Genomic DNA, 27145 nt, shown 5'->3' on the forward strand with positions numbered 1-27145 from the left:
TTAAGTAATGATAGATACTGTTACATCTTATTTGTATCTTTTTACAGAAACTCAATAAATAAATACATTTTCTAAAATTTACATGCCACCAAATAGAAGGCCCTGTGAGTGATCCTTGGCTCTGCCAATAGGAATAGAAAGATGGTGCACAATTTAGGCAGGGCTGGCTCATATGTGTATAGGGCCCATGAGAGGACTAAGGACTTAACTTCAGCCTTTCCTCTCTAGCTATGTCAGTTAGTCCTGTTCTTTAATGTCTTCAGATCATCAAGGGCTAAGGTTTCTGTACAGGCAAAAACACAGAAGACCTGATTCAGGGGGGACACTAAATTCAATGGGGTACAGAAATCTTCATAACACCCCTCCCCCCACAACCATTTCTTAGAAAAATTTTTTTGCGTACAGTACGTCGATACGTTTCCAAGGTGGTTCAACAATTTCAATCTGTGGACTTGCATTCATGTTCTATTATGTAAGGATGCCGCGTTGCCTTGAAACCTTTGAATAATTTGTGAATTTCGTTCTGTTGTGCTTCTCTAACCATTATAGCAGTGGCATAAGTCAGCAACGTGAAACAGCAGCACCAATTGGATGTGGCACCAGCCGTTGCAGTTGCAAGCATCAGTCATTGTTTTATTGGGCTTTTTCACATATTCAGAGGCAGCATGAGCAAGTGAAAGGTTAAGTACGGGAGCACTAGATTTTCACAGTGGGCAGGGGTGCATGATTACAATACACAGAAAGCCCATGTTACTTAGGATCCACAAAAAATATGGAAGTGAGTGCGTCCACAATAGATTGTAGAAAAAGAACATCATCCTGCCCGATGTAGCACCACGGCTTTGCACCTAAATGAAACACAAGTGCTCGAATCTAAATTGTGGTCAAACGGCAGACAAAGGCAATCAATGCTTTTTCAGTAGTGGTGGTAAAGAAACTCCTTCTTAACAATGGATCTATTTCCTATGCATGTCACATACTGTAACTATCATTTTAAATATAAGATAGATATCTCAAGTAGCGATGAATGATTTTCAGCATTGGTTACGTTGGCCAGTATGATGCACGCATGGCACAGTGCCACACACACATGAGACAATGGGACGGGATAGTGGCAAGCAGAGATGTATCGATCTGCAAAGCCACAACAGCATATGTCAACGCAGGTCTACACCTGCAGTTTCAGGGCGGAAGTGACATGCCCACATGTCTAGACCAGGAGTTTGGTTAAAAAAATTATATGTCGTCACAAATCAAATTGATTGACATGCCAACCACACCAAACCCTAACCTAAACAAAAGTAGCCCTAACATTAACTAACTCCTAACCTTAACCATTTATCCTACACACTAACCATACTAAACCCTACCTTAACTTCCGTCTTATAACTGCTGGTGTAGACCTGTGGTGACATATGGTTCTCTGGCTCTGCAGTTGGATATTATTAGGCAAGCACAGATGGGACAGTATCACACTAGAGTGTCACGCGCTCACGGACCAATGGCTTGCCTTGCACTACAGGTTAAAGGTCACACACACCATAGTGAACTGGGCGGATCACAACAGGGTTCATTCATAATGCAAATGTAGGTGCCATTGAAACACATAACCATTTTTTTTTCTCCTAAATTCAAGCAACATTACAACACAATAGTCAGTGTTTGCAATTAAACAAGATGCAAGAGAAAAATCAAAGAAAATAGGGAGGGACACAGCAGCCTACTGTACTGTTTCGTTTCTCCAAACCAATGCTCCCCTGAAATGTTTTTACTTTACTTTTTTCTCCTGTATCCTGAAAAGGGAATTGGGTTCAAATTTTGCAACTTTTTGGAGTCATGGAAGAGCATACATGGTAAGACACACCCTGTTTACCAATAAAAAGATGCATGTTTCCTTAGTGAGAAGGAATTAGGGTGTACAAATAATCTTTATATAAAGCACTATGCATGAGTTATATGGAAAGGCAAGTACAAAACCAAGAGCACCAAGAGCACCGGGTGTGACAACAAAAAGGCTTAAAAAGGGCATTGTGTTAGGAAAGCATTCACCAAGGTAGGCAAACGGGAGAATGTGAAAGTAATTACGGTATAAATAAAGATACAGGCAGTCAAGGGATGAGTATATTACAGATGTTAAATAACTGCACTAGTTCATTTTTTTTTTAATAATGCAATTTAAATAATTTACACTTCAATCAAAAGAGAACTGATAAATTTAATAATACAAATTTTAATGATGCGGCCAATTTAATACAAGTTCTGTTTGATGTTGGAGCTTTTGTAGAGTAATGGGTCAGTCCTTGATTTGAGGTAGAGCTACGTGGGTCTTGTAGGAGCAAGTAAAGAATGCACTCTGCTCTCAGGTATCAACCCTAGATTTGAAAATATCAAACCATTTTCAGGACCTTGCAGATCTGGATAGTGACTCTGAAAACTCAGGTGGTAGGCAGGTATGAGGAACCAATGCATCATCTCAAAAAAACATGCACAAAATGAGAGACAGTTAGTGATAGTGGTGGACTTAGTCCATAGAGGTATCGAAAGGCAGGTTCGCTCCAGAGGCAGACACTCTTCTACGGTTTATTGTCTTTTGGGTCTACAGGTAGGGCAACTCTTGACCAGAGTATGGGTGGATATAGATGTCATTGTCCATGTTGGAACAAATGACATAAAGAAAGGCAGGCTATCAGTTCTGTAGTCAGAATTTAAGGAGTTACAAGACTACAAGGTTGTCTCTGAAGGTCTTCCTGTAGCACACAGCAGTCCTGCTGAGGACATTAAAATGTTTAGTGTATGGATCAAAGCTTGGAGTAGAATAGAATGGGACATTAAGAGGCTTTTCTGATAAAGATAGCACCTGTTCCGCTGTGATGGCTTATATTTGAATGGAGGGGGTACCAATATATTTGGGAAGCATATGAGTAGTTTAGGACAGGACAGGTTTAGAACTTCACATAAAGGGACGAACAGTGGTGGAATAACAAATACACATTGTAACTTAATATCCAGCCCAAGGTTAAGGTGCTGCAAGTTAACTGTCCTTCATATTGTGTTTTAATTGAATTTTCTTTATTAATACCTGTGGAATATGGCCGGCAGCTTATCCCGGCCAATACCCCCAAGCAGCCAGATGGAGCCATCCCTGCAACATGGAAGGGTCCCGAATTCCAGCAGGGCATCATGGAACTTGGAGTCTTTCATCACAGCCCTGCTGGATACTGTGGGGGCCGCCAGGGGACGCTGCAGGGAGGCTTAAGGACTTATACTTTCCTTATAACTCGGAAGTACTTCCCAGTCACGGGGAGAGAGGAAATTATGTACTTCCGGGTTGAAGAAAAGAAGAAGTTTTCACCTGACCCGGAAGTGTTATAAAGTCACATGGACTGAGGGCCAGAAACACTTCCGGGTTAAAGACTTTAAAAGGACTGTGGGAGATCCCAGCAGTGAGCCGAGTTGGGAGGAAGGGTGACTGAGCTGCTGGGAGTGGAGGATAGTGATTATTGTATTGGATTATTGATTATTTATTGAGTATTGTGGAGTGGATGGTGCTTTGTGCACTGTTATTATAATAAAGTCAATATTTGGACTTTTATCTGGTGTCTGACGTGGTGTCTGAGGGTTCAAGGGGACAACAGCGCCCCCTATCTGTCACATACCTTATATCTTCATTTGATCACCTAAAAGCACTTTTGTTTGGCCTATTTAAAAAAATGATCCCAGAATATTAACAAATTGTCAAGCTGTGGTATATACTTAGCATAAGCTATTATTTTTAATACTTAGTCATGCTATAGTGATAAGAAAAATGTACAGATTATTTAAAATACACTGTCTATAAAATGCATCTACCTACATTTGCTTTAGAGTGAGGGGTGGGTGGGGGGGCTCAGGGTGTATTAGGAACATAAAACTGTTTTTATCCAACACTGTCTTCCAGACCTCAACTTGACGTTCACTGTTCCTTTAAGCTGCCATTTCTTAATAACATTACAAACTTAAGAAACTTCTACCTGAACACGCTTTGCTATCTTCTTGTAGTTTTCTCCTGCTTTGCGAGCATCAATTATTTTATCTTTCACAGTGCTAGGCAGCTGCTTAGAGGCTGCTGATTGTTGGGAGAAGGTTTGAGGAGTCAGAGAATTTATACAGCTTTACCATTTGCATCACCTGAGGTTTCCTAATGATGACTGTTAATAAGCCACAGCCCTAATGAGCTAATTAAGGTCTGAGACCTTTGGAAAAGTATCTTGGGGTGCCCAAACTTTTGCATTTGTACAAAACAAAAACAATACACTAATCTTGTATAAAATGTTGAAAAGATGTGTGTCATCTTTAACTTTATGCCTTTTGGTGATCAGTTCATCTTCTGCTCGCTTAACTATTCACAGTAACAAATATTTTAAGGTAGGGTGCCCAAACTTTTGCATGTCACTGTAACCTTATGGCACTGAACCTGAAGACTGTCAGCAGGGCACGTGTACTTACTAAGCAATGTGTACAGGCCAGAAGATTTGCTTGCACTTTACAAACCATGTTAAATACAATTGTTATATCTTAAGTATTTTTCCAAACAACATTTGGGACCAGTGTTAAAGTTGTATGTCACACAATGACCAAATGTGTTTGCCTATCTGCCACAGAATGTCAGGTGCAATGTGTGGGCTGGTGCATTTTTGATTGTTTTGAATAATATGCAAGCATGAGACTGAGCATAACAATCTCAATTAAGACCCCTGCTTTGCTGGCCTTTTCAATGGTGGGATACCTCGTTTGTTGTAGTTTGCAGTTTGATGGGGGTTTTGTTTCAGCACATATCATGAGTAGCTTTTTCCAGAACAGAAATATATGATAAAAAATATTACATTTGGCTAATTTACAAGTGTTTGTGGTCTAGATGTTGGTCATTATACATGTTATTAGACATTTAATTAGATATTAGATATTTGGAAAATGGATGAATAGATGATATTGTCAGCCTCAGCAAATAACAAGAATAAATATAACACATGAGATTATATTTTACATGAGCATTAAAACGTGCATTTAGTACATCTCCAGGTTTCAAGTTTAAATTTACTTTTACATACAGTATGTGTAAACAAGGAATAAAAAGATCATTAACTAATTGACGATTACAATGTGAATGATAGTGGTTTGCGTTGTTGCCTCTCACTTCTAGTCTCCTAAGTTCAAATTCTAGCCACACCATTTTTTTTATTACATTTGTATTTTCTCATCATATTTACGTGGGTTTTGACAGATTAACGAACCCCAACCCCATGACCTCCACAAGCATACATTTAAAATCAAAATACATTAAACCACGTTGCATAATTGTGTTAAGGTACAACCTAATACATTTACAAGAGAGAGCTTTGATCAAAATGCTTTTTTATCATTTAAACTTTGTAAAAACTTGCTAGGACATATGCAGTAGCAATTATAGAGGTAAAGAATATGTGAGGAAAAAGTGATGGGAATGGAATTATGGGGGGAGAGAAAATGAGGGAGGCCAAAACAGAGAACAATGGATAAAATTAAAGAAAAACTGAAGAAAAAAGGGTTTAACAGAAAAGTTGGTGCAGGACTGAGTTTTATGGAGAAGGTTGATCAAGCACATCAACCTCACATAAAAGCATTTGAAAAGACATTCTCTCCTCGGGGATTAATACAGTGTACCAAATACCAAATAGAAGTAAAAAAATGAAGAGGAAGAAGTCTATAACAACAAAGAACTGTTGACCATTATCTACACACAAGTCTGTGCCAATATGTTGCCAGAGTTGTGAAGGTAATTTAGTCATCATCATTGGCACCAAGTATATTGACTACTTTTTCTTCTATGTCTCTGTTGATCCCTGGCTAACAATCAGAGAGTCTGGTTCGTTCCTGGCTCTCAGTAAGCCCTTGGTAACCTTTGTGAATACAGCTGAGTACATAACATCTCATACAGGGTAGAATGTTCTATCCATGAAACAGCATTCCTCTTGATTGACTGAGCTGGTTTTGCTGACTAAAGTATGTCCTAATATTGACAGGTACAGCTTTTTTTAGTCTTGACCACCTTTGATGTGTATATTTGAAGACCAGCTGCATCTACTCTTTCTGTTTTATGGCCTCAGTAATCTGCTGTATCTTCTTCTGTGAAGCACACCTACTGTATGTCCTTCCAATGATGCGATAAAAGCTTTGACCTCTTCTTCCAGGTCATAACGTTCACAGCAGATCATAAGATGTTGTGCTATGAGAAGTGTCTTGCTGCAGTGTACAATGCTGTGGTTTTAAAATTCATCATCCTAATTTACAATCTCTGGCACAGAAGGGGAGCCTCTTTAAGATTTGGCTTGTAATCTGTCAATAGTTTAAATGAATCTAAACCTGAAAGGTACCAGGAGGATTTCACATAAGCCCACACAGAGACCAGGCACTCCTTCTCAATCTGGGCAAAATTTCTTTATGCTGCGGTGAAGGTACAAGAGCATAAAACATCTGGGAATATCTTGGCACAACATCTCCCTCAGTGCCATAAGCTCTGCTGGCATAAAATGCCAAAACTGGGGCATGCATCATCATGTCCTTTACAACATTAAAAGTGCCATCTTGACTTTTTCCCATGACCAAACAGCATCTGATTTCAGGAGGTCATTAAGTGGCTGCAGTACAGCAGACCTGTTTGGCAAGTACATACAAAGATACTTAACCAGGCCAAGTATCCTCTTTCTGTGGTCTTTCAGGGTCTTGAATTGCATGGACCTTTTCAATTATTTCAGCATGGTTAATCTTATCTCTCATAAAGGTAACTTCATTTTTTTACGGAGACATTCTTCTTAATTAAGATCTGAAGCCTTATTGACCTTCAGCACCTGTACTAGTCTTTGATCATGTTCTTTCTGAGTCTGTCCATAAACAATTATATCATCCATGAAGCAGGAGACCCCCGCTACACCGGACAGCAGATCAAGACATTTTCAGGAACACTGTTTATTCTGAATGCAAGCTAATGGAAACAACACTTTTTGAAGAGGGTTACAAAAATGGCCAGCTTCCTAATGGTCTCATCCACAGGAATTCACCAGAAGTCACTGACTGCATTTAGGCTGGAGAACACTTTTGCATTTTCCAATCTTGGAATGATATCATCAAGTGTTTGTAAGACATACTTCTTAAGAACCAAGGCTTTATTTAGTCATTTGAAGTTCACAACTCCTAACCACCCTGTTTTTTAATAAGTGGAATAATTGGCTCAGAAATTCCCTCAATCATTTCCACCTCCTCCATTCTTATTAACTCTCTCTCCACTTGTGCTAATATTGGGATGGGCCCTTGTCTTGTCACATTTATGCTGTATGGTTTGGCTGTCTCTTCAAGATGGCATTTGTTTTTTTAAGCTGATGCTTTTTATGAGGATATTACAGCTTGCTTCAGGTATCACTGTGGCATCTACACCAGAAACAATCTTAAAATGTTAAACTTTTCCTTCTGTCTTAAGGTCGATGTGCCATGCAGACACAGTTTCAGTTTCATATTAATTACCCCCAGAAACATTGCCTCTGACTCTGTTTGTCAATTTTATGTTAGTTCCAGTACAGATTTAATATGGCATACTACTGCAAAATGATTCAATTTCTTGTGCTTTCTTCATGCATCATTTGTTGCTGGGCAGAATTCTCTTTTACTGTGCTCTTTATTACATCTTGTGCAATTGGTTATTTTATCTTTTATCTTGCTTCAAGGTCTTTTCAATCTGTTTGCACCCTTCTGTAGCCACCAGTAGGTTTGTCCTGAGAAAAGTTTACATTCTCCAGTTGTTTAATCATGCTAGGCATGGCAGAAGTTGGGTGTTTAATCATTTCATGACTGTGGGCTATTTCAGTAGCTTTCATTAGTGTTAAATTCTCATGTAGCTGCAATTTTTCTGACTTTGACTTATCCTTCAAACCCATCACTATTCTATACTGCATGTGCTCTTCCTTTGCATTTCCAAAATTGTAGTGTTCAGCCAAATCATACAGCCCTCTAACAAAGGCTTCAATGGAATTCTAATCACCTTGATTACGCTAATGAAAACAAGCTTTTTCATATATCATGTTTCTTTTTAGAGTGAAGTGTTCATCAAATTTCTCAATTACAACTTCAAAATTATTGATATCTTCTTCCCCATCAAACACAATTGATTTAAATATATTCTTGACTTCTTTTCCCATGGAATAAATCAACAAACTGACATAAACATTACCCTTTTCTTGCATTAACTTCATTGAGATCTGCAACAAATGAAATGCTGTTTCCACTCCTGCCATTTACTTGGCCTCTCGAAACAAAACCTCTCTGGTAGCAAAAATTTTACCATTACTACTTGGTGAATTCTTCCCTCACAAAAGTGCCTCAGAACAGGGTGAGTGGCTTTTAAATTTACAGTTATGGCACCATGTCATACAATCAGTAATTCACTCAGAACACACATGTGACAAATGCCTTTACTTCTGTCACTGCCTATGTATTGTATATACTGTATAAGCATAACATTCTGTAACAAACTCAAACTGAACTATGGGTGTCAAGAAGCTACATTAGTAACAATGTTAATCAAATAAGCTCATCACAGTCTAATCCAGTATTTCATATTCAAAGTCATTATTATCGTTTCATGCCACCATGCTACTCATTGTGAGGTACAAAGTCTTGTCATTTACAGTAGCAGATTTAACAGATTAAGCAAGAACACAAGCAGGAACACCTGAAGCAACTTCTTAAGTTCTGCGAGAAATTTTCATGATGGTGGAGGAGCCAGTTTTAAGAGATGGGAAACAGCAGAAGTGGGTTCACCCATTGGAATGAAAAATCAAAAAAGGTCTTGCTAATACAGTATCTTGTTGGTTTCTCAAAGACAACAATGAGATCAGAAAGAAATAAAATGGAGACAGTTCTTTTGTCTCATGCTTCTCAGATTTTTCTCTTGTGAAAAAGTAACACAGTAGTCTGCCAAGTGTCTCCTCTTGAGTTTCAGTAGAGATTTCAGAAAAGTCACACAAGGGGCTCATATTTTCCAAGTAGTGTGTTGACATTTTATTTTGCAATTTGAAAGTTTTTGCATTGTGTACATTTTGCATATTTCTCTTATCTCTCTTGACCAACATCTCCTTCCTTGTCGTTTTTCCAATTATCATTTCTTGCTTTGTTCTCATATCTGCTTGCTAATAAAGCTGCACGCACCCCTTTTCCCATTTCTAAATTTTCTTTGTCTCCCCCTGCTGGCAACTTTAGACTTTTTCATTTCTATTTTCCGTTCTAAGTCATTTTGTTTTCTGTCCTTTTCAACATTTTGTTGTAAACTTAATTTTACTTTGCAAATTGCTCTCCTGTTCTCACAAACTCTCCAATGTCTTCCATGCTTTTATTCCCCATTTTCTTGTTCCACTCATTCTGTCTGCTTGGTCTCTTACTTTACTTCCATATGAACAAGGACATTAAATCTCACTTTCACCTTTAGTCTCTTTTCCCAGATGTTCATATAATTGAAAATGACAGTATACTCTAACATTATTTATTTAATGTTCATATAAATAAGCAATATAATTGGATTTTCCCCAGAAGTTAGAATGATGTACAGCATTTAGGACAGGACAGGGTTATATCTTGACCTGATAAGATGAGGTTAAGATGACCTCCAGGCAAGAAACAGAACTGTGCAAAAGAGAGGATATGTCCTGCATATGCCAGTATGGAAACTCAGGGACTGCTAGAGGGCAGAATGCCCTGTTTTTACGACATGTATCCTCAAAGAGCATTGATAGAACACCAAATGAATCTGAAAGAAAGTGGTGTGGGTGAAAGCATCAGGATATTAGGGGTCAGGAAATGCAGCAGTAGGACACACGTCTGGTGCTCTTTATAAAAAAAGTGAGGCCCGGAAGGAAAGAGACAACGCTTAACCCATTTGTAACAGTACTTCTAAACTGCTAGAGAGCACATGGTTCCAGAAAGGAACTTATAAGGAGCCTTGATCAAAGTCTAGGTGTCCAAAGTCAATCTCAGAAGGAGGTTGAAAAGTCATCAAACCTGCTGAATCCAATTTTGGGCTGGGGATATGAAAAACACCCAACCATTTGTAAGAAGAATAGCTAGGAGCTGAGAGACACTGCTGTAGTACTATCATATTTAAGTGGGTGAGCCACATTATCTTAAAAACAGTGGTTCAAAACCTGAACATATACTTCATGCTTGTATAACTTTTCTTTCTTTAATACTTTGATTTCCCCATTTTGTATGTTCCTCCCTTGACTATTTCTGTTATTTTTGTTGTATCCTCTGGGTGAGAGGGCTGCTATGAGTTTAAATTACACTTGATATACAGTATGTTCTATTTCTAAGCTAAGGGAATGTGATGGAGAAGAACTGACAGAAACACTGGGTTATGGTATTTAGTAACTGGTTTAAGAAATCCATCCATTTTCCAACCCGCTGAATCCGAACACAGGGTCACGGGGGTCTGCTGGAGCCAATCCCAGCCAACACAGGGCACATGGCAGGTGCCAACCCACTGCAGGACACACACAAACACACCCACACACCAAGCACACAATTCAGAATCGCCAATCCACCTAACCTGCATGTCTTTGGACTGTGGGAGGAAACCGGAGTGCCCGGAGGAAACCCACACAGACACAGAGAGAACATGCAAACTCCACACAGGGAGGACCCGGGAAGCGAACCCAGGTCCCCAGATCTCCCAACTGCGAGGCAGCGGCGCTACCCACTGTGCCACCATGCCGCCCTGGTTTAAGAAATGGTAAAGTTATAAGGATTGTGTTATTATGTATTCTGGTAAAATCACGACTCTTAATTGATAAACATGCACTTTATTTAGTATTTTTTTTGTAAAATTATCCCAAAGAGACTGGCTAACATATAATCTAAATTAATTGTGGGGCAAATTTATCGCGTTTATACAATTTAGCTAGAAGCTTGCAAACCAATTTGACTGAGACAAACATGTTTACAGTGTGGTGAAAAAAGTCCAATGATAGCAAATAGTGCAAAGCAGAATGAACACTTCAGGTCTCACAAAGATCAACATACCACAAAGTCTTCATTTCTTCTCAGAATTCCTGTAAATGCATCTCAGCAGATTTAAGTTTCAGCGCTACAACAGACCACTGGAAAAACAAAATTGGCACCACACTATTGATGAGTAGTGAGAAACACAAATAACTTCATGCAATCTTCATCACAGCTTGCCTTAATAAAAACAAATACACTGTCAGTCATTAATTTAAAAATTATGTTGACTTTTTAGTTGATGATTCAGTTCAAGACGTGTTTGTTGCTTGAAAATGTTCTTATCCATCCATCTGTTTAAGAAATCTGAGTAATCTTCATTCCTCCTTATGCATATCAGGTGTTTCAGTTGGTTTTGAATAAGTGCGTCTCTAAGTTTTACAACTGAACGTTACTGTGTGATTTCCACACTGAAGTAACAGTGAACCAACAGAAAATGGCACATCTCCATGTCTACGGAAAAGATGCAAAGCATGTGCCCACATTTATGATACAGACCGTATAGTTATACCACACTGCCGACATGAACATCACATAAAGGGATCATTTTCCTGCAGATCATCTAATGTAATCTACCTCATTCTCTGCATGAAATGTCTTGACACTGCACTCTATGTGGGAGAAACTGGACAAACACTCCACCAGAGAATGAATTTACACAGGTTCCACATTAAACATGGCAACACAGATGTTCCTGTAGCGGCCCACTTCAACAGCCATGGACACTGTGAGAGGGACTTTAAAGTCACAGTGCTTAATGGGCACAGCAAGAGAGAAAAGAATGGGAAGTTAAACTCATGCTAAAATTTAATACTTTACAACATGGATTGAATAAAGACAAGAGTTTTATGGTCAGATATGAGGATTGTTTGCATCTCTCGGAATGACAGACAACCTGTCTACAGACCCACATTGTTTTGAAAAACTCATTACAAACTTCAAAAAACTTTGTTGGACAGTTATCTTATCCAAAGATCTTGACCATACATTGTTCTTCTCTCTCTTGTTAAATTAACCCTAGCCTGATTGAATCTATTAATTTTTTACATTTAAAATTTCTCATTTAAAGATTTACCAATGTTGTTTCTTGTCCTAGAGTGTGTATATAAACACAGGGAACTCCAGTTTCTGTATTACATCTTGCCTGAAGAAGGGGTCTGAGTTACCTCGAAAGCTTGCATATTGTAATCTTTTTAGTTAGCCAATAAAAGTTGTCATTTTGTTTGGCTTTTCTCTACATTCATAATGGCTAACACGGTACAACACCCTAGTATTGCATTCCCTGGAAATTTCCAATGGGACTGTTCAGTTAATAGGTAATCTAAAATTGTTTGCTTTGCCCACCCATGCCTAGCCAGTAATAGTCACAAAAGGAACTTGAGGTTGGTTAAATTGATACCTTATCTGCCTTCAATATCTCATTCACAAGAGAAGGCTTGCCAGGGCCAAAAGGCATGTTCTGCTCTAGGACCTCTTCTTCTGCACAAGTATAACATTGATAGGTAGAAGGTTTGAGAATTTACAGTAGGTTGTGCATGACCTGGATTGGCTCGAAGACATGCAGCATGCACATCATAAGGGAGTTCATCAACTGATCTCCACTACTACTATGCGTCATTGGTTATCAGGCTGAGCAGTCTCCCAGATCTCTGCTTCTTTCCATATGCACCTGAAGTATTATGGTCTGGTCTATTTAAGATGGTGGTGTGCATATCTCGGCATCTTTATTTTGGGTCTCTCTCAATCCTTACCTTGACTTTCTCTCTCTTTGTAGAGTAGAGTAAGCTAAAATGTGAATTTAGCACTTTGACTCACTCCTTGCTTCTTGACAAAGATTCTGTGTTGTGCTTCAGCTTTGACATTAATTTCTTTTGATTTCTACTGGGTTGGACTTGTGCCTGTCTCCTGACTAACGTTCTACCTGCCCCTGCTCTATACTTCAACCCCTGGTCTTTTCCACTCTGTTCTTTTCAGGGCACTCTCCATTTGTCCTTGACATTAATCAAATAAAAAACTTAAGAAAAAGAATGCCAGAAAAGCCATAACATTCCTTCAATGAAACCATCTTACTAGTATAGAAAAATTCCATCTTTTATTTCTTCATTGGAATCAGGTAGCCAAATAACTGTTTCTTCAAGAACCATGCCACCAGACATCTGTTGTGCTCAACATGGTTGTTTTTATGGCTGTAGAAACATGAGAAAGGAAAGGCAATGATGAAAAATTAGTAACTTTATCATAGGAAAGCACATATCTAACAGGGCGGCACGGTGGCGCAGTGGTAGCACTGCTGCCTCGCAGTAAGGAGACCTGGGTTCGCTTCCCGGGTCCTCCCTGCGTGGAGTTTGCATGTTCTCCCTGTGTCTACGTGGATTTCCTCCCACAGTCCAAAGACATGCAGGTTAGGTGCATTGGTGATTCTAAATTGTCCCTAGTGGGTGTGTGTGTGCCTTGCAGTGGGCTGGTACCCTGCCCAGGATTTGTTCCTGCCTTACACCCTGTGTTGGCTCCAGCAGACCCCCGTGACCCTGTGTTAGGATATAGCGGGTTAGAAGATGACTGACTGACTGACATATCTAAACTATGAACTGCTTTGTAAAATACTAAACTGCCTTTTATGACTGAACATATTTCATATCATTTCAGGAGTGTGAGGTGCTCAAGCCCATTGTAAAATATGAATATAGTCAGGTTAACTTGCTTGATACCGCAATGTCCCATGATATACGAGTAGAGGAGATTTGAGAGAGCAGTCTTGGGACAACCATAGTGCTTTCCTTGTGAAGAAAGCAGAATTTTTCAGAAATGTATTGTTTGCTTTTCACATGCAATTCATCTTGCTTTATTCTGTTCTTCATGAGGTTTCTGACTGCTCACATTATAGGATTCCCATAAGAAAGTGATCTTAGACCTACTGCACCTTTACACTTTGATATGCCCAAAAAAAAAAACCAAACAAACAAACACACAACTGTGCCTTAAATGTTCTACACTAAAGACACAAAGCTTTACTTTTGGGTGGCGTAGTTGTTGATATGTCTACTCATCCATATTACTAACCGAGAATGCTAAACCGGATGATGGACGCAGGCACATCAGGCCATGGGCCGTAGCTGCAAAAAGACGTACTGCGCAGGCGCAAAAAGAGTCCGCGAGAGTCGGCTTAGGAGCCGAGAAAAGCGGACAAAAGAGGGCGAGAGGAGGCGGATGAGGGGCCGCGAGAGGCGCAGGCGCAAAAAGAGTCCGCGAGAGTCGGAGAAAGGCGGAGAAAAGAGGGCGACAAAGGCGGATGAGGGGCCGCGAGTGGCGGATAAGACCACAGAAAAAAGGAGTGAGCACATACAAAAAGGAGAAATGAGGCGCAAAGTCAAACGCAGGAAAAGCACGAAACACATTGCACACGAAACTAGACCCGAAAAAAAAAAAACAGCAAGGCACACCCCCCCCCCCCCCCCCCCTACAGGCACCGGACGGGACACACACCAAGAGGGGGATTCAACAAGCCCATGGAACACAAAAAAAAGAACACAAAACCACCCCACAGACCCTACAAGCGAGGGACGGGACACACACAAAGAGGGGGATTCAACAAGACACAGGAACACAAAAAGAAAGAAGACGCTCGCGCAACAACAATCCTCAACAATCCCCCCCCCCACATCCATAAGAAGTCACACCCAAAGCCACATACTCTAAAGTGAACGTCAGCACCTTCACACTAGACAGCATAGGTGTCAGCATTGGTGGATCTCCTTACAATAAACCACTATTAACCGTTCAACTGCAGAAAAGGAAACATATTGACAGTGACTGCGACCCTCCTTAGAAAGAAACAAGTCATGAATACACGGTCACGGGTACAAAACGAAAAGGAAAGGATAACAGGAACAAACACACGAACACGAAAGAAACAACAAAATAGACGGCTATGCAGCATAGGTGGATCTCATTACAATAAGGCACTATTAACCGTTCAACCGCAGAAAAGTCTCCATATTAACAGTGAGTGCAATACTCCTTATTACTTATCCATATTTATAAAAGAAAAAATGTCTCGACTCCAAAAACGCAAAGCTCAACTAAAGCTTCTAACCAACGATGTACCTGAAAGTGAAAACTTTATGAACTGCGTTAGATCCTACAATAGTTCATTTGCTTTTAGTAAATATCAGGCCACCAAAATGCAATGGCCCATACTGCTTTCGCATATGTGCACAAATACTGCATCGCATTGTAACAGTGCACCCTGAAACAAATCAACAACGCAAATATGCACAAATCTACATCCTGGATCCACATGACGCAAACTGTCAATCAAAGTGCTGCATCGCAACAGGCACGGATTCAAAACGAAACACCTCCCGTCTCAGACATACGTTAATGGCAGCGAAGGCTACAACGGGCGTCTCACACAGCACAGGCAAATCGATTACAGCTCCAAAACAACACGTCCCAAATACTACATATGCAACAACGCGCCTCTCAAACGGCACAAGCAAAACATACACCGGGAAAATTCATTCGGATTAATGAATGTCATTTGCAATCATTGTCATTCAGTTCACTTCCCTGAAGAAACAACTGGCAATACAAGTAATACATTTAGACGTTGTTGTCAAAAGGGTCAAATTAGACTGCCTTCTTTACATTCATATACTGTACTGAATATCTACAGAAGATTATAACTGACGATGTACCTGAAAGTGAAATCTTTATCAACTGCATTAGATCCTACAAATCGGTATCCACTATGAACATTAACGGTGGCACTGCACGTGACATCCGTCTTGAAAAAATGTTGTTTATTGATGAATGTTCAATGGCATGAAGTCACTTACTCAACACCATTCATAAACTTCTACAAACGTTTATGAATAATAATATTCGATTTGGAGGAAAGGTACTTTTATTAGGAGGAGATTTTAAACAGTGATTAGCTATTCTTCCAGATGCCATGCACTCGGCTATTGTTCAGTGCACCTTAAAATACGCAGACAATTGGCATTGCTTTCAAAGATACAGTTAGTAAAAAAGATACGATGTCCAGAACCAGATCATAACAATTGCTTATTACAACTGAGAGATGGTACACTCACGAATACAGATGGACTTCAGCCACATATTATTACAATTCCTCAAGCCTTTATCTGCGACGACTTAGTTACACAGAGATTTGGAACAGCAATCTCATTAGACCAAATGCCCCTTTTAACACAACGCACTATATTATGTCCAAAAAATATTAATGTGGAAAACATAAATACCCAAGTCATTCCATTACTTCCTGGAGAGACACAACTCTTTCTAAGCTCTGACAAAGTTGACTCTGATCACGATAATGACCATCTTCATTGACCTTACAAGTTCTGACCTGGAATTACCTTTTACACTTAAACGGCGTGTACAAAGAAATTTTCCAATAAACCTTTACACTGTGCCACACACTTTATTGTTTGCTTTCTATTTGCATCATCTACACCGTCACACTATTCTATATCTCATTCATACATCACGCTCTTTGTCATTCCCAACACCAGGGGTTGGCGAGCGAAGCGAGCAGGGGGCGGAGCCCCCTAGTGAAATATCTAACGTAGTGTAGCACAAGTCCAACATTTAAGATAATTGCCCATGCCTTTATAGAGTCATATAAATAACATTTATTACAGACAACTTCATGTTGTGTTTTATTCATGAGTGCTGTCATTTTGAGCATTGGTCTGCATTGGTGCCACCTTATGGCAAATGGGGATATTGTGAAAAAAATTTAAAATTTAATAAATCTGTCTAAATAATTTAACACATTGTTATGTTTATTAGCAAACTCAATGATTTGCTGTTTTATCCAGATAGGTTCCTAGACCTGACAAGTGTGCTCCAAATCCCAACAACAGACCATTGATGGAGCCCTCCCTGAATCAACTACATTAGTATTTCTTACAGCAGCTTTAATTTTAACAGTAAACATATAAATAAACAATAAACAAAGAAGCACATATCACAAATACAAACACTTTTTTAAATTATTAAAATTTGTAATTGAATGTTTAGAGGTTTCTTCAATCTCTTTGCTGAATATCACAACAGCACATGTTTATATTTTCTGTAGACAAAGTCCACTATGACATGACAGTGCAAGGTCTAAGTCAATGCCGATGATAGTCAAGCAGATTATATGTTGTTGTGCCATGGATGACCTCAAGTATGTTTTGATGAGCTTAAAATTTGAAAAACTGGTAACTGGAAGGGTTGCTGCCATCCAGAGGGCAACCCATAGACTTGAACTTCAGTTGTATGTAATGGTAAAGATATACCCAATTGATGTGTTTCCTTTGTAAATGAAGGCCTAATTGAGAATGATAATATTAATAGTAATGGTCCAGGGTATCGATGTGTTATTACTCTTTGTTACTTAATATATTCAACAGTATCACTTGTGATATGATAAAAACAACAAAAGCTGTTTTAATACTACTACTACCACTAATACTGCTCATAATAAAGACATATAATATAAAATACAACTACCACTACTGTTACTGCTACCTATAATAATAATAATAATAATGTATAAAATACTACTAATACTACTACTGAATGTGCTTAATAAATTTGCTTAATGGAGTAAATATAGGGTCAAAATGAAGTTGAATATTTAAATGAAAATGTGAGACTATCACCTACACTTATGAATTTATCTAAGCTTCATTTTGTCATTTTGTCCAATTATAACAGAAAATAAGACATTAACTAAATTAGTAATGTTAGCTACCAAATTAGTTAATCTGAGCTGATTGCTCTTTTTATATGTTAAAGTTGCTTGCATGGTGATTTCCACAATTCAGCCAGTAACTAATTAGTGTGCAAGAGAGCCTATCAGTTGGTAAAATATACAAACGTAACGTGCCCTCAATGCAATAACACTCAAAGCCAATCATATGTTGACTAGCATTAGCAGCCTTTAATGAGGTGTAGAGGTCCTGAGGTTTACATGGCAGTAATAATAATCCTTAACCATGTGTCAGCTAGGTACTGCAACATCAGGTAATATCAGTTAAATACTGGATGTCAGAACTATTTCACAAAATGCTATTGTTACTCCATTATTACTGCAGTAAACCACAAGCTTTAACAGAAGTTGATGTAACAACTGCTACACAAATTTAGATTTCTAAACACAATTGCAACTAGTCCAACATGAGCTGGTTCTTCATGGTCTGTTTTTCTTCTTTTCTGTGCTCCTGACTCATGTTGACTTCATCTCTCTACTCATTATTGGAAATTTATCACAACAGGGGACTATCATCAACATTAATTTCATTAAACAGCAATAACCCCAGTAGAGTCAAGCTGCAGACCTCTAGATTTCCATCCATTGAAGATGTTGTCACTTTGCATTATACGTCGGTGATGTTACGCAAAGCGCATGGTTACACTATGGTTAAGATTAGAGTTATGGGAAGAGTTATCTGACTCAAATCCAATTGGCTGTCCAGCAGATCCCCTGGATCATGAAAGTGTGTGAAACCCCAGCAGGCCCCTCCACTTCTTTCCTCCGATAACAAGCCCCCCATGCACAGTGTTTTATCTGCATATCGGTAAGATATCTCTGCTCACCAGCATGATCAATGTCTGTTCTGACTGCTACTTCAGCTGAATACATTCCCCATTTATTTTATATCTGTGACCTTAGACTACAAGGCAGAGTACCAAAACAATCAGAAGTGAAGGTGTAAATTTTTATTCATTCATTATAGGTTAACCTATGGTTCTTATCTTTAAAAAGAACCAAATGTGTTGGACAACATAATACCACTACAGTCTGGACACATGGCTGTCTTATTAGGAGTCTAAACATCCAATATACTTAAACTACCTGGTGACTTTATGTCTTAGTAAGCTCATTTGTGGTTAGGTCTCCGGTCTGGAATGGCCTCCAAAGAGATGGAATGGCAAAGACACCGAACTTCTTTGTTAGCTGGAATTTATGCTGGTCTTGTGCTTCCTTGTCCCACCTCTTGAACCAGTGGGGGTCGTAGTGGATTTACCACTGACTAAGCTTATTCAATTTAGCCATCAGTTAACACAAGTTTTTTTTTATTTTTTTAATTTTTTTATTTTCTTTACAGATCTTTCCTAAGATCCTCTCTATGCAAGTTCAGACCTGGTATGTGTTTTCTATGTGTTAGAAAACATAGAAAATGCAAAACCTAACAGAACAAGAATTTAACCTCCACCCAGGAAAAAGAGAGGAGAGCCAAGAGCAGGGATATAAAATAACACAAAAAAAACATCATTCCTCCTGCTATTTGCATGCATATTTTAAAATATATTCAATTAAATATTGGCATGTTTTAAAAAAAAAGTTGTGGACAGATTTTGTTAGGCAAAAATTAGATTTTTTCCAATTTTCAATAATATAGAACATCAGTTATCCACTGAGTTATAAGAGATATTTTGGAATTCTTCCACTTAAGCAGGATAAGTCAAGGTGCTTGTAGTATGGTATAGGCCATTACAATCAATTTGTCCTTATCCACTTTAAGCCCATCTGGGAGTACACCAAATATAGCTACTAATGGGTTAGGGGTGATAGTGACAGCAAGGCTGTGTGATGAGTATATAAAGCTTTTTCTCCAAAATTATATTAATTTGTTGCATTTCCAAAGTGTAGCTGAGTGATGCTTGAGCTAGACATACACAACTTGGATTTTGCCCCTGGGAACATTTTGGACAATTTTAAATGAAATAAGTGAGATCAGTTAAAGTTTTTAAGTTGAATTTAGAGCTAAAGTGAATTCTATGTATGACTGTCGTCCACTCCTTTTCTGAGATGTTAATTGAAAGGTCCTTTCCCACTGTTACGAGCGTAGCAGCGAGCAGAAGCACAGAGCAGCGGCGTCTCCCACAGGCACGTAACCCTTCGCAAACACCCGAGCAAGTTCATCGGAAGTAAAGCCGGCAGCTGACCAGAAGAAATAACCGGCAGTGAGAAACTTGAAGCCGACGGTCTCTGAAGCAGAAAGCACTTAAGTAAACTACAGAAAACGGAGAAGATGACATCAATACTAAACATAAGTTCTATCTACTCTCTGCCCGTTGAGGGCACGTTTATATGTTGTGTGTCCTGCAGCATGTACAGTTCAGGTTTTCCGGCCGACATTGTAGACAGCTTCACCTGCCAAAAGTGTTTAGTTAATTTAGAGTTGGTCGGGAAAATACGCGAATTGGAGGACCGCGTTAGGAATCTGATAGCGATTAGGCAAACCGAAAATTGGATCGACTCGGTTTGTTTAGACAATTCGGCTACTTCTGATTCGGCTTCAGTCTCTCCTGGCCCCACTGTAGTCAGTGCACGGCCAAAGTCAGCAGCACCAATTCAGCCACAGGGCGAGTGGGTAACAGTAAGATGGGGGTCTAAGAATCCAAAATTTAGTCCCCCGGCACCCAGGTCACCAATTCGAACCCAGAACAGATTCTCAGCACTCCGCAGCGCGCCTGTGGAAACTGAGAATAAGAAAGTGCTCATAATTGGCGATTCCATAGTGCGGAATGTTAGAATTCCAAACTGTGTTAAACCAGCAGTTCATGTTAAGTGCCTCGCAGGGGCCAAGATTTCTGGCATAGAGGCCGCATTGGACCGTGTCCGACGATGAAGTATCTACCTTATTGCTGCATGTATGCACTAATGATATTTATTCACAGCAATCTGAGGTATTAAAGAGGAACTTCATCTCTCTTTGCATCAAAGCTAAAAGAAAATGTCGGAATTTAGTTGTATCTGGCCCCTTACCAAGATTATATAGAGGGGATGTGATTTATAGCAGATTGCATTCCCTTCACTGCTGGCTAGAAACCTGGTGTGCAAACAAAAGCATAGCGTTTGTGAACAATTGGGATGATTTTTGGGAAAGGCCTGGATTTTTCAGAAGAGATGGTCTTCATCCTAACTGGAGGGGATCTTATGTATTATCCCAAAATATGGCAGCAAAACTGCCTGGTTGACTGATTAGAGCACCATCCAGGCCGCAGTCATGTGATCTTAAATCACAGGCTGTTGTTTATCCCACCTGTTACTTTCCTGAAGCTGTTACCCATAATCCTTGTCTTGGGGCATCCAGTAAATTTAGTCTTGATACAAACCTTAAATTAATTGATAACCAAAAAAATAAGGTGTATAATTAGACCAAGGGATAAAACCAGACCCTCCACCAGGGGCATCTGTAATAGAAATTTACTACAAATTAAAACAAAAAGTATATCACCAGTTCAGAAAGAAGCATACAGTTTTAAATGCTGCTTATTGAACATTCGCTCTCTTGACACTAAAGCTGTTTTGGTAAATGATATTATATTAAGTACAAAATCTGATCTGTGTCTTCTCACTGAAACCTGGCTTAGTAAATGTGACACTGTCCCCCTAGCTGAGGCGTCACCAGATGGATACTCGTTCCTTCATAAGTCTAGAGATTCAGGTCGAGGAGGGGGCCTTGGAATAATTCATTGTAACAAAATGCAAATCACTTCTAAAAATTTAGGCAACTTTACATCCTTTGAAGCATTCATTTTAAATATTAAAACAGATTCCAACACAATTATAGTGCTAGTCTATAGACCACCAGGGCCGTATTCATTGTTCATGTCTGAATTTAGCAACCTTTTATCTGACTTGGCTATAAATTATGATCACGTAGTACTGATGGGAGATTTTAATGTATACATTGATGTGGAAACTGACACTTTTAGCAAATCTTTTACTTATTTGTTAAATTCAGTAGGATTTTGTCAGAATGTCAAAGGTCCAACTCATAATCATAACCACACATTAGATTTAATTATAACTTACAAAGTTGAAATTCAAAATTTAATTATTACTCCATTAAATGAAGTTATTTCTGATCACTACTTAATTACATTTGATTTGGTCCTGCCCTTGCGAACACACTTCCAGATTAAAACAAAGACAGTGCGGCATCTAGATTGTAATTCTGCTTCAAAATTTATAGATACTTTGAGTAAGTCGAGTGTAATTGTGGAAAACCATTTAGATCAGTTAACATCAAATGTAAACACAGAAAACAATTTAGATGAGCTAACATCACATTATAATGTGACCTTGAGAGATGCTCTGGACACAGTGGCTCCCCTTAAAACAAAAGTGTTCAAAGCACATAGAAACTCTCCCTGGTTTAATGAAAACACTCGAGCTCTTAAATTAGAGTGTCGAAAACTGGAACGCAGATGGAGAACAACAAAGCTACATGTCTTTCAAATTGCATGGACAGAGAGTGTTAATAAATATAAAAAAGTCCTCTTTAAAGCTCGGTCAGAATATTATTCTACATTAATAGATAGCAATAATAAAAATCCTCGGGCACTGTTTAGAACAGTGGCTAAATTAACAAATGGAAATTCAGATCAACAGTGCAAAATACCAACAGACATTAGCAGTACAGACTTTATTAACTTCTTCAATGAGAAAATTAAAAATATAAGATCCCAGATCTCTGCATCACAGTACAAACCAAATACTAGCTTAGCAGACCCTGTCTCACATTGCACTCAGCACTTCAGTAATTTTAATCCTGTAACTGAGCAGGAAGTCTTAAGTTTAATTTCTAAAATGAAGCCCACTACTTGTTCCCTAGATCCAGTGCCAACAAAACTAGTAAAAAGTGCAATGGATGTTCTTGCAGCGCCTATCCTAAACATTATCAATAGTTCATTATTGCATGGCACAGTACCAGATGGACTAAAAGTGTCAGTCATTAAACCATTACTTAAAAAGTCAGACCTTGACCCACATATACTAAATAATTATAGGCCTATTTCAAATTTACCGTTTCTCTCTAAAATACTAGAAAAAGTAGTCGCCAGTCAGCTTCAGACACACCTTATGCATTACAATTTATTTGAGAAATTCCAGTCTGGTTTTCGCACTGGTCATAGTACAGAAACGGCACTAACACGGGTTGTAAATGACATTCTGATATCCTCTGATGAAGGAAACTCAACTGTAATTATGTTGTTGGACTTAAGTGCAGCATTTGACACCATCGACCATTCTATTTTACTGCACAGGCTAGAAAATGATGTTGGGCTTACAGGCACTGTTCTCGCTTGGTTTAGTTCTTACTTATCAAATCGATTCCAATATGTACAGAAATGTGCTGACAGTACTCCATCATTATACACAGAAGTTCAATATGGTGTCCCGCAGGGCTCAGTACTGGGACCTTTACTGTTTTCACTTTACATTCTTCCACTGGGATCTCTCATTAGGAAACATAATGTTAATTTTCACTCGTATGCAGATGACACCCAGTTATACCTTTCATTTAAATCAAATGAAGTTTCTCCAATGTTGTCTTTAATTTGTTGTGTTAGTGAATTAAAGGAGTGGATGAATAAGAACTACTTGTCTTTAAATACAGATAAAACAGAGATGTTAATTGTTGGAGGGAATGATGCTGATCACAATAATATTTTGTCATCATTTAACTCAATGGGAATCCCAGTCAATTTTACTGAATCAGCCCGCAATCTAGGAGTTATCTTTGACTCTAGCATGTCATTTAAAGCGCATATTACAAAGTTGTCCAAAACATGTTTCTTCCATCTTAAAAATGTTAGGAAATTAAGGCGCTTTTTAAATAAACAGGATTCTGAGAAACTAATTCATGCATTTATCTCTAGTAGGATTGACTACTGCAATGCGGTGTTCACTGGATGTTCAAACTGTTCTTTATACAGCCTCCAGTTAATCCAAAATGCGGCTGCGAGAATTATTACAAGAACAAGAAAATACGAACACATAACTCCAGTTCTTAAATCCTTACACTGGCTCCCGGTTAAGTTTAGGGAAGATTTCAAAATCCTTCTTTTAACATATAAAGCATTAAATGGTCGAGGTCCGGCTTACTTGTCTGAACTTATCATGACTTACAAACCAGAGCGCACATTAAGATCTCAAGATGCCGGTCTGCTTATGATTCCAAGGATTAATAAAATAACAGTGGGGGGTCGAGCTTTTAGTTACAGGGCCCCTAAACTGTGGAATGGTCTGCCTGCTACTATAAGAGATGCCCCTTCAGTCTCAGCTTTTAAATCCCGGCTGAAGACTCACTACTTCAGTTTAGCATATCCTGACTAGAGCTGCTGATTAACTGTACAGACTGCATCTCTGTTGTTAGTCGTTAGCACTTAAACATAAGTAACATGACAGTTATAATTGTATACTAACCCTCACTTATTCTGTTTTTCTTCTCGGTACTCAAATGTGGCACTTGGTGCCATGGCCCACCTGCCAAGTTGTTTTGCCTGCCTAAGGAAAAGTCATCCCAGATGGAGGATCGCAGGAATCGTGGGAGAGAGGGGTCCTTTCATCGGATTGGCTGGCCCAGCGCTGTTTCAGCTGTGGAATGGCCAAATGGGGGAGGCAGCTTGAAGGATGAGGTCTCCAGGACTCTATACAAATCCAAATCTTATTATGGGATATATCATCTACTGTCACATTCTGCTCTGTACTTCTAAAATTTATATTTTTTATTTCTTACTATATTGAGAAATTGTTCTGTGTACTGTACTGTATTGTATTGTATTGTATTGACCCCCTTCTTTTGACACCCACTGCACGCCCAATCTACCTGGAAAGGGGTCTCTCTTTGAACTGCCTTTCCCAAGGTTTCTTCCATTTTTCCCTACTAGGTTTTTTTTGGGAGTTTTTCCTTGTCTTCTTAGAGAGTCAAGGCTGGGGGGCTGTCAAGAGGCAGGGCCTGTTAAAGCCCATTGCGGCACTTCCTGTGTGATTTTGGGCTATACAAAAATAAACTGTATTGTATTGTATTGTATTGTTACTGTTTCTTTGAAAGGATTGTTGAAAGGAAGATTCTTTGAGAAGTTTTAATATATTGTTGAAATGCAGTATGAGTCTTTAAGACTGATCAGTATAGAAATGGGTGGGAGGTCTGGAAAATTGGATAGATTTATTTTAAGAAAATTTCTAATTTGAAAATAGCGGAAAAATTATGTTGCTGGTAAGTTAAATCTGAAGCATAATTGTTTATAAAAATGCAAATACGTTATTTATGTACAGTTGTCCTAGTGTCTTAATCTTGAGTATTTTCCAGAGATTAAACACTGAGTAGTTTTGAGAAGGTTGAAAAAGGAAATTATCTTGTATTCTGAGTAATTGGTGGTGTGGAAGTAACCCCCGAGGAAGACAGGAATAGTTCAATCAATCAGTCTTTATTCAGGCACCAGCGAGTACAGTAGATGAATTCCACTTTTCCATCAGCTGTTTTATATCCACCCCCCACCTTCCCCTTACTTCTCAAAAAACATAATATCGTTTACCTAAGCATTTCATCTTGTATTGGCCAACCATTTCTGTTTTGTGTACATGTCAGATGGGCCGTAATCTTTCCTGTGTCTAACAGACGTGTTCCTAAAGAGAAAGTTGTCCTAGGTCAGCTTACCGCACCCTGTCTTATGAAAGATGCCTGTATAAATAACTTTCCATTATAGCAAAACAGCTTTGTCATCTTTTAACCCTTAGTAGATTGCAAGCAGTTAAATTTTCTTTCACAGTGGACATGGGATTATTGATATATTGACAAAAGTTAGTATTTACAGAAGCATCAAGAAGTACATGTAAAGAAGTACAATGCTGACCAGGCTGGTATAAATTCATCAATTTGTGTCAGTCTCCATGTCTTTATAATATATATATATATATATTTGCTGCCCAATAATAAAATTGAAAGTTAGGTAGTGCCACGCCACATTTTTCTTTTGGTTTTTGTAGAGTCACCTTTTAAATTCATCGATGTCGCGAGTTCCAAATTAATGAGGTTAAAATTCAGTCTATTTTCCTAAAGAATGATAGGGATGCTCTGAAATAGATATAGAAACTTAGAAAGAAGGTTCATCTTGACAGTATTCTAAGCTTTTCAATTCTCACTGTTAAGGTGAGATGGAAGGTAGACTGTCTGTTAATACCTTGTTTGGTTTTTTTCCATGCTGTTACCAGAATTACGTTGAAAAATATTTTTATATTTACTTGTAATGTTTATCCCTAGATATTGAAACAGTTTTGATAGAATGAACGGATGGATGTCCAGTCTAGTTTGATGTTCTAGAGAGTTCTTTGGAAAAGCATACTTTCTTTAAATTAATTTTGAGTCAAAATTTCTTTTAAAATTCTGCTAATGTGCTAAGGAGTAATAGTAAAGATAATTGTGGGTTTGATATACCATATCATCTGCATAAAGTGATATTTTCTGTTCAAGTACTTCTCTGATTATCTCTTCTATCTCTGATGTGTTTTGAAAATGAATGGATAGTGGCTCAATGGCCAATGCAAGAAGTAATGGTGATAGAGAGCACACTTGTCAAGTACTACGTTCTAGTTTGAAATTGATTGAGAAAATGTTGTTAATACAGAATGAGGTTTCTAGACTGGTATAAAGTAATTATATCCATGCACATGTATTTGGGCCAAACCAAATTGTGCAATGTGCTGAATAGTATAAGTCCAATTTGACTTTTTTCACCCAAAGATAATAAGGTCTTTGAGGTGTTAGATTTTGTGGGTGAGTATATTACATTAAACAGACACCAAAGGTTTGAAGGTAAGTGAATGAAAACAGTTTGTTCATGTTACAATATTACAAAAAGAAACCCTTTCTCAGTAACTTTTTGCTGAAGCTTTGGAGAGTATCTTAACATCATTTTTCAGAAGTGAAATTGATCTGTATGATGCACATTGTAGTAAGTCTTTATTTTTCATTGGCACAATAGAATTTTTTTTTATAAAATTCTACTGAGTGGGCACTAGGACCTGCTGCTCACCCACTCTGGAGTGAGTTTATAGCATCAATTAATTCTGAGAGTGTTGGAGGTTTGTCAAGCTCTTCAGTATTAGGAGTATCAAATTGTGGTATTTGTATTGTATCAAAACCCTCTTTATATTGTGTCTCATCTCCTTTAAACTAATTATTGTCAGTCAGTCAGTCAGTTAGTCAGTCATTTTCCAACCCGCTATATCCTAACACAGGGTCACAGGGGTCTGCTGGAGCCAATCCCAGCC

At 38.5% G+C, this 27145-nt stretch overlaps 1 protein-coding gene across 1 annotated transcript in view; it reads right to left on the reverse strand.

Moving 5' to 3' along the window:
• Nucleotides 1-27145, reverse strand: part of LOC114654705 (metalloproteinase inhibitor 3-like) — a 756439-nt gene that overhangs the window by 464611 nt on the left and 264683 nt on the right. The window lies entirely within an intron of this gene.

The sequence above is a fragment of the Erpetoichthys calabaricus genome, chromosome 1, assembly GCF_900747795.2.
Source record: "Erpetoichthys calabaricus chromosome 1, fErpCal1.3, whole genome shotgun sequence".
NCBI classification, from domain to species: Eukaryota; Metazoa; Chordata; class Cladistia; order Polypteriformes; family Polypteridae; genus Erpetoichthys; species Erpetoichthys calabaricus.